Genomic DNA, 8,931 nt, shown 5'->3' with positions numbered 1-8,931 from the left:
ATCTGATAAAAGGTCAGACTCTCAGAGGGAGGGGGCATATACTCCAGAAATATCGTGTAACCAGGCAAATGTCTATAATTATTTCAAAACTATATAACAAATATTCTGTAACTATGTCTGAGCACAGATAAAAATCCTGGGAAAAAGATCACAAAAATGACCAGACTCCTCCCTCTTCCAGCTAACATGAGGGCCGTCTGCAGTTTCACCAGTTTTAGCTCTAGTGGATTCCCGCCACCTCGCAGATACCACGGTACCCAGTCATAGAGCTGCCCTGCCTGCTGACACTCCTCCAACACCTAACACAAGCTTGAATTACAAAGCATCTTCTTTTAATCCCTCTGACTGACTCACCCTCACAAGTTTCCCATGGTGTAGTACCTTTCTTGTTACAACTGGTGAGAGACGCAAGTGTGTTCACTGGTATCTGTAGCTGGTTCTTGGCACCTTTGGACAGCTAGTTATTAACCCTTTCTCTCATGCATGGTATGTATATTTTCTTCTTACCCTTCTCATCTCTTAACCTTGTTTATGGTACTTTTATTTTTATTGTTTCTAATTTTTGTTGTCAGTTTTATCCATCTCCTTTTATATCTTCTTAGCTTTGTAACTTGTTTCCTTAGATCATAAAAAACATGCCCTACATTTTTAAAAAACATGTTTACTCTCTCTAAATGTTTAGCTCTGTGTTCCACACGGCTTTAATTTTGTGTGCAGATGATGAGCATTGAGGCCCTCTCCCCACGGCCAGGACACTTCAGGCTTTAATGACATCTTTCCCTGCAGGCTTTCCTGGCCAGAATGAGAAGGTTAGATTAAAGGAGATGTTCTCAAAGTGAGAGACCATCCCTCCTGACTAACCCAGAAATGAGCGTGAAGGGAAGATACAGGATGAAAGCCGAGAGGGCCTACAAGGAACCGTGCGGTAGCCCTTCTTTACACAGCAAGAAAAACCGGTGCTGGAACTGCCGGTTTACTCTGAATATTTGGAACAACATCTCCTGCATCGTTGTGCTTTACTTACTGTTTTAATAAATCCCAGCTGCTTCTCGTGCTTCGGATCTGCCACTTAGAGAGTCACTGTAGGCATGTTCCTAACTAATCCCCTGAGACAGAGTAAAGACCAAAGTCAGCTGCCCTTAATTGATCTGCAGTACAGATGTCTGTAGAGATTGCCACATTTGGAACCTTTGGGAATATCTAAGTAGCAAATGCTAATGAGGCCCCGAGGATTTCAGTTCAACTCTATCTTAGCCTCCACTTAGACCTGTGCCTATTAGACAGACACCAGGGAGAGAGGAAGGATGAGAGGTCCAAACTGGGTAGGGACTGGCTAGGACCCAAGGGCCCCCTCATAATATACTCAATACTATTATTTTGATCCCCCAAGAAGAAAAGTTTGAAAGTTCAAAGTTTTTATTGACTTAACTAGCATGTGTTAGACAACGCGCTGTGTTATAATTCATTGGGGGAAAGAAAGCTCTTATTTGAGATTATTAATTCTGGAAAAGGAGCAATCCAGTATTTGTACCTTTCTTTGGTGTACTTTAAAAAATGAAAAATGGAGAGCTCATATCCTGTGCAGAGAGACTGTGGTGACATTGAAAAACTTCTTGCAAGCAGGTTGAGTTTCTCACCAACAGGTTCAATAGCAGGAAGTTATCCAGGGCCTCAAATCTATGAAGACCCCTTCCCTAGAACCAGAAAGTTTTCGAATAATTCCCTTATTTTTTCATTCAAATCATATAGTTAACCTACTATGTGCCAATCAGGGTGCTGCGTGTTACAGGAGACTGGGAATTAAGAACAGTCTTCATTTTACAATAAGTAAGATTCTAGATGGGAAAAGAAATCTTTCAAAGCAAACATGACAAAAAGGACGTTTTAAGTACTATAAATGAACTGAGGTGCACACCTACAGTTCCAACATTGGTGGTGGGAGCTGAGACAGGAAGATTGTAATTTCAAGCCAAGCCTGGGCAATTTTAGTGACTTGGCAAGACCCTGGCTCAAATTTTTTTAAAGGCAAAAGCCCATGCGGGGCAGGTGCACTAGGGATGTAAGTCAGTGCAGAGGTCCTGGGTTCAATCCCCAGTACTGGAAAAAAAACCTCAAATGAGACATAAACAGGACTTTGAAGACGTTCAGCAAGGAGACGCATACTCAGCTTCTGGCTGCAGGTGGAGAGGTCAGGAGAAGCCCAGGACTGAGCCTTTCATCTGGGTCTTTGACGTCTCAGATTTATTCTCCTTTCTTCCACAAGGCCACTGTTTTAGGTCAGATGTCCATCATCTTATTTATTCACTCATTCAGTGAATTACTTTTTTCATAATGATATAGGAAAAATACATCTCCCAACCTGTAGAGATGTCACATGCCAGGTTTGTAGTCTCACAACATGGAGGAATGAGGTCATGAGCCAAGGGAGTGAGTGATGAGAGTTTAATTGGAGAAGGAGAACAACTCCTGGGTTTTCAGGAGGGGTCCTGAGTGGGTGTCCACTGAGGCCCTGCGGCACGGCTAATTTATACAGCAAAATCACGATGTGGGTCAAACTATAGAATTACAAGTATAGTGGCATGGAGCAAGGACACATGGAAAGAACAAAGGCATTTGGGACAAGGGAGGGGAGTGTGGGTCCAGATGTGCTGGTCACCCACCTGATGCCTGCCAGGACCCACTGGACCAGGTGGTGCTAGGTACAGGGTAATCTCAAATTGCTGTTTATCTCTTGGGAGGCTTGCTGGCCTAGCTATTGCTTCTTATCCTGGGGCCTAGCTGTCTTCAGATTTCTCTCCATCCACAATTCCAATGTCTTTATTTTCTGTGAAATAGTGAAAACAGCAGAAACAAAGAAATGACCCTTGCCTTCCTGGGGCTTACATTCCGGTGGGGTAGAGAAGGACACGGAAACTTTTGAGTGAAGATAGAATCAAGGAAAGAGCTAGATAAGAACAGGAGGGAACCCACCTTAGAAAAGATCAGGAAAGGCCTACTGTAGAATGTGGCTCATGGGTGGGATGCACCTAAGTAGAGCAAGTGCAGAAATCCCTGGGTTCAATCTCCAACATAACTAATATAATAAAAAAGGCCCATACACTAAGACTTAAGAGATGAGAATGAACAAACCTTGGCAAAAGATAAGTAAAGAGCATTCTAAAAAGATGAAACAGCACATGCAAAGAAAATAAAATAGGAAAAAGGTTGGAAAGGTCACTTCTGAAATACAGCGAGTAAAGAAGTACCAGATTGAGATGCTGTTTGAAAACTGGAGGAAGGGGCTGGGGATTTAGCTCAGCGGCACAGCGCCTGCCTGGCAAGTGCAAGGTCCTGAGTTCGATTCCTAGTACTGGAGAAAAACCAAAAAAAAAAAAAAAGAAAAGAAAACTGGAGGAAGAGGATATATAGTCTTGCTCAAAAAATTTTTTAAAAGTAATTCTTTATTATTCAACATGTACGCTAGAATTAGAAGTGTTAGTAGAAAAGTAAATTTTAAATACTTTTCTATTGTACAAAGATTTGATCACTTTGACTGTAGCAGTTAGTGAAACAACCTAATACAAAAAAGCTGATCCCAACCAGCCTGACTGAGCGCATGAGAAAGAAAAGCAGGTTCCCAACCAGACTTTCTGCATGGGGACAGCTGAGAGCCCCAGAGATTCACACTCCCACTGGGGCCTCCCGGGACAGTGGCGGTGCTGCAGGAGACAGAGAATGTAACATGAACTAGAGTAGCTCAGATTTTATTTCAAGTGCAATATAAAGTTATTTTTTAAGTTAATGAACAATAGGAACTGATTTGTATTTTACAGTGATTCTTGTTTTGGTGAGGAAAAGAGATAGAACAAAGGTAAAGTGGAATGACCAGTTAGGATGTATTTGAAGTCCAGGCACTAGATGGTAGTATACTGGGTTAGGACATAAGAAAGAAAACCCATGGATCTGTATGTACTTTTACAGAAGATTCACCTAGACTTCCTGACCAGTTAAATGTGGGAAAATGGAGACAAAGACAAAGATTCTAGAGCCACAGAACTGAGGTAAGATAGACAAAATAAAGATAAGTAGAAAGGAGGTAAAGAAAATCATAATTTTAAAATTGTACTTTTAAGAAAACTGCAGCTTCAGGACACATTCAAAGTTACCCAAGGTTACAAAGCATTTTTTTCCCTTCCTGGAAATATGTAACTCCAAAATTCCAAACTTACAGTGAACCTATAACTGTATATGAGATGGACATGGCCATTTATCCTCTGTAAATTAAGCCCTTGCTTTTCTTCCAGTACTGTAGATTCACACATTCCACAGACTTCTACCCTGAAAGAGACAGCACTATTAATTGGGTACCATACCGCTAAATGTCAAACATATGCAAATGGCTGGCCTTCTAACCCAGGCCACTAATGGATAATCTAAGAGACACTTGAAATGCACATCCTACATGATCCATCTGAGAATATTCCCAAGAAAACATAAATACTCCCAGCCCTGGAGTATAATGCCCATCTCCTTTGAGCTCTCATACTATTTTCCTTGAGTGTATACTTCTTTAACTTTGCCTAATAAACCTGTCTGTTCTTCTCACTGATGAGTCCTGCAAGTCTTTTCCATGAAAAGTCAAGAACCTGTTCTGTGAGTAGGGGGAAGTTAAGATCTCTATCTCCTCTTTAGGGGTGAGGTAATACAGAAAGAAGAAAGAAAGAAAAGAAAAGAAAAGAAAGAAAAGAAAAGAAAAGAAAAGAAAAGAAAAGAAAAGAAAAGAAAAGAAAAGAAAAAGAAAGAAAGAAAGAAAAAGAGAAAGAAAGAAATTCTGTTTAAGAAGACTGCATGTGATTTTTGTCCTTGCTTCTGTTTATGTGATGCATTATATTTATTGATTTGCATATATTGAACCATCCTTGCATCCCTGTGGTGAAGCTACTTGGTCATAATGTATGATCTATTTGATAATTTGTTGCATTCTGTTTGCCAGTATCTTGTGGAGGATTTTTGCATCAATGTTTATTAAAGAGATTGGTCTGTGCAAATGACCAATAAATTCATGAAAAATGTTCAACATCTCTGGTCATTAGAGAAATGTAAATTAAAACAACATTGAGATTCCATCTTACTACAGAAAAAATGGCTGTCATCAAGAAGTCAAACAATAGCTGCTGGTTAGACTGTGGGGAAATCGGGAACCCTCCTACATTGCTGGTGGGAATGTAAACTAGTACAACAATTTGAAAATCAATATGGAGGTTTTTCAATAAACAAAAGCTAAAAATTCCACTCAACCTAGCTACTCCCCTTCTCAGTATCTTTTCAAAAGAGTTAAAGACACCATATTACACTTGTAGCTATGTTTATAACACTCAATTCATAATAGCTAAATCTTGGAAGTACATCCATCACCAGATTAGAGAAAAATGTGTTTTCTTTTATTTTAAAGAGAAAACCAAAACAAATTAACATGAGACATCAAAAACAATAAAAATGATACAGAATTTCAAACAAGGTGATAGGAAATTAACAATGGCTGTTGTATTACTTATTGCTATCTTCAAACTGGTTACTCAGATAACCAGATATAGGTATGCAGGATTGATCAAACAATTAAACATTAACTGTTCCTTTCAATAAACCAATAGAAATTAGTAGTACAATTATCTTCGATATCTTGTGTGTGTGTGTGTGTTTGTAGAAACACACATATTTTTCTTTCTTTCTTTTCTCTTCCCTCATTGCAGTTGTTCTTTCCTTTTGAGCAGTTTCTTTCTCTTTCACAATATCTATTATATATCTTTCAGATTTTTTTTTACTCTTTCAGGTTCTTACACTAGGGAGACAATACAATATTTGCACATGTGAGTATGATTTATTTCACTTACTAGTACGGTCTCTAGTTGCATCCTTGAGATTATCTTTCTTTATAGCTAATATTCCTTTACATAAAAATACCACGTCTTTTTTATCCATTCCTCAGTTGATGGGCATTTGGGTTGTTTCCACAATTTAGCTATTACAAATTGTGCTAGGATTAAAAGTCCCACTCAACCAGTTATCCCTGGTTTTGGTATTTTTCCAGAAGAACTGAAAACGTGGTATTTATACACCGTGGAGTACTACTCTGCCAAGAAGATGGACCAATTTGAGCCATTTGTAGGAAAATGGGTGCACCTTGAGACCAAAATCTTAAGTGAAGTAAATCAGACACACAAGTTTAAATATCACATGGCTTTTCTTATGCTATATAAGAAACCTAAAATATAAATAAAAAGCAAAATAAAACATAAATAATAGGAAATAGGAAGATAGATATTTTGCAAATGAAAAGGGGGCCAAAAGATGGGGGGAAAGGGGAAGAGGAGGTAAAGAGAATTGAGATGTGCTATGTACACAGATCAACTCCCCATGAGGAAGGTCATTATTATGTACTGCAAGCATGTACTAATAGAAAATTAAAATTAATACAAAAGAAGACTGCAATTCCTGAGACAGAAAGTTCCCCAAGACTATCCGTATCAGCTTTCCTTAGGATAATTTCTGCTTCTTTCCTTCCATGTAGGGAACCTCGTTTGTCTCTCGTTGTACCCCAGAGAGAACCGGCGGTGGGTATGAGAACAATAAAGACAAGAGACAAGAGCTGGGGTCAGGTGGAGTCACCTCTCGCCTGATGAGCAAGAGGACTGCCCCAAAACAGAAGAGCGTTTATTTATACCCTGGAGAGGTTGGTTAATTTTTGTCTCGCTGCCCAGCAACCAGTTAACAAGTTGCAAAGGCTTGTTTACTCCGAGGAGGAGCTCGCGTGTTCTCAGGCTGGCTTCATCCTGCACGTGTAATTATCTTCCAGCTTCAGCAGCTCCCAACGCTTCAGACCTATCACACCCAAACTTCCTCAAGTCCATAAGCTAGCAAAATTGAGAAAGTAATGAGCAGGAACCTAATCTTAACATAAAAGAACAGACTCAGATAATTCAAAGAATGCTTAAACAGCCATCTTTAAAAAACCTTGGTTCATACCTTTCACCTGTAAAATGGGCCATTTTCCTTCTAGGGTGTGAGCAACCTTTTCCACGGGTTTCTACTCCTTCAAGAAAAACATACATGTTCCCAGAGCCAGCAAATAACATGCCTCTCTCCCTCTCTCTTGAGTGCCCACAGTCTATTTCTTTGAATGTATAGTTTTATAAGTATGTCTAATAAATTTTTTAAAATTCTGTCTAATAAATTCCTTTACGTCTGTTACTTATGTGTCCTGAAAATTCTCTTTCAGTGAGGGAAGTCATCAAACCTGCAACCTAGCCTATCAATGAGTGAGTCACAGTTCCCCATGTCTGGTCTGGAGTCTTCCTGAGACCCTGTCTGGACACAGGGAGACTTCTCTTCTGTCCCTGTCTGATGACAGAATGAGACAAAATCAACCTGCACAGGTTGATTTTACAGACTAGCTCTTATCTCCTTACAATAAGGAAATCCTTGAGTATTGTCATATGACTTTATGGCTTTACTCATTGAATCTGGGCACGATGATGTCACCTGCTTTGACCAATACAGTGTAGGCGAGTGATAGTATGCTACTATTCTCTATACCTACCTTAATTGTCTCAATCAACTTAATTATTAAAATTTTTTAAAAGAACAGAGAAGAGAGTAGAAAAACATTTGAAGAGATGATAGCTGAGAATTTCGGACAATAATGAAAGACATTAAAACCGCAGATCCAAGAAGCTCAGAGAATCACAGAAGTATACATACCAACACACACTATTATACACAGTTATATGCATCATATTCAAACATTGTGTCTTAGCTATTTTTCTCTTTGCCGAGACAAAATACCTGACACCAAAAGTTAAAGGAACAAAGGTTTACTTGGGTCACAGCTTGTAGAGGTTTCAGTTTATAGTCGGCTGGCTCCAAAACAGGGTAGCAGGGCAGAGGGTCATCACAGAGGGGAAACAGTTCATGGCAAAGCAGGCCAAGAAGAAGGTAGATGGCAGCACGGCAGCAAGAAAAAAGTGACAAGCAACATGTGGCAATAGCAGTCTCTTTCTGTCCCTTCAGAGCAGGTAGCGTTCACACTCAGAACTATGCCAAACAAATCAGTAGACTAATTTAGTAATCACACACCCTCAACCCAGCATCACACACTCTAGATTCAGCCACCTCTGAGGAAAGCCCCACTTACGACCACGTGAGGCTTTGTGGGGGACGTCTATACACAAACCATAACACATGGGAAAATGGAGATAAAATCTTGAAGGAAATCAGGAGAAAAAGGCACATTACATATTGAGAAAAAAACATTAAAATTACATCAAGAGACTAAAGTGACTTCTCATTAGAAACTATCATAGTAACATCTTTGAAGTGCTAAAATAAAAAGTTAGTGCAGAATTCTATGCCAAATGAAAATACTTTTCAAAATTAAAGAGAAATATATTTTTCATACAAACCAAATCTGAGAGTATTTGTTACCAGTGCCACAAGAAATATTAAGGGAAGTTATTTAGGAGGAAGGAATATAATACCACACGGATATCTGGATCCCCACAGAGATCTCTGAAAATTGTTAACATGAAGATAAATATAAAAGTGTTTTATTTTAATCATTTTATAAAACATTTCATCTAAAATACAGGACAATGCATCATGGATTTTTTTTTTGATATCTAGATACACACTGATTTATTTACTTTATTTTAAAGAGAATAATAATTAAAAAGAACAATAGCAAAATACCAACGACATAGACAAAAACAAAACAAAGCAAAAACAATACGAATGATACAGGGTTTCAGAACAAAATGATAGGAATTGACATTGGTCATTATAATACATATTTTTATCTTCAATGAAGTTGCTCAGATTAACAGATGCAAGAATGGAAAGCTGATTAAGCCATTAAAGAGAATAAAAAACAAAACAAAACAAATTATAGATGATGCA

The 8,931-nt window shown here is 38.7% G+C and overlaps 1 pseudogene; it reads left to right on the top strand.

Moving 5' to 3' along the window:
- The first annotated feature begins 3,990 nt into the window (after positions 1 to 3,990).
- Positions 3,991 to 8,931, top strand: part of LOC102024591 — a 26,247-nt pseudogene continuing 21,306 nt past the window's right edge.

Source organism: Chinchilla lanigera, unplaced genomic scaffold (assembly GCF_000276665.1).
Source record: "Chinchilla lanigera isolate Chin_1 unplaced genomic scaffold, ChiLan1.0 scaffold00099, whole genome shotgun sequence".
NCBI lineage: Eukaryota > Metazoa > Chordata > Mammalia > Rodentia > Chinchillidae > Chinchilla > Chinchilla lanigera.
Note: the sequence above shows the minus strand (reverse complement) of the source record. Positions and strands in the feature narration are given on the sequence as shown.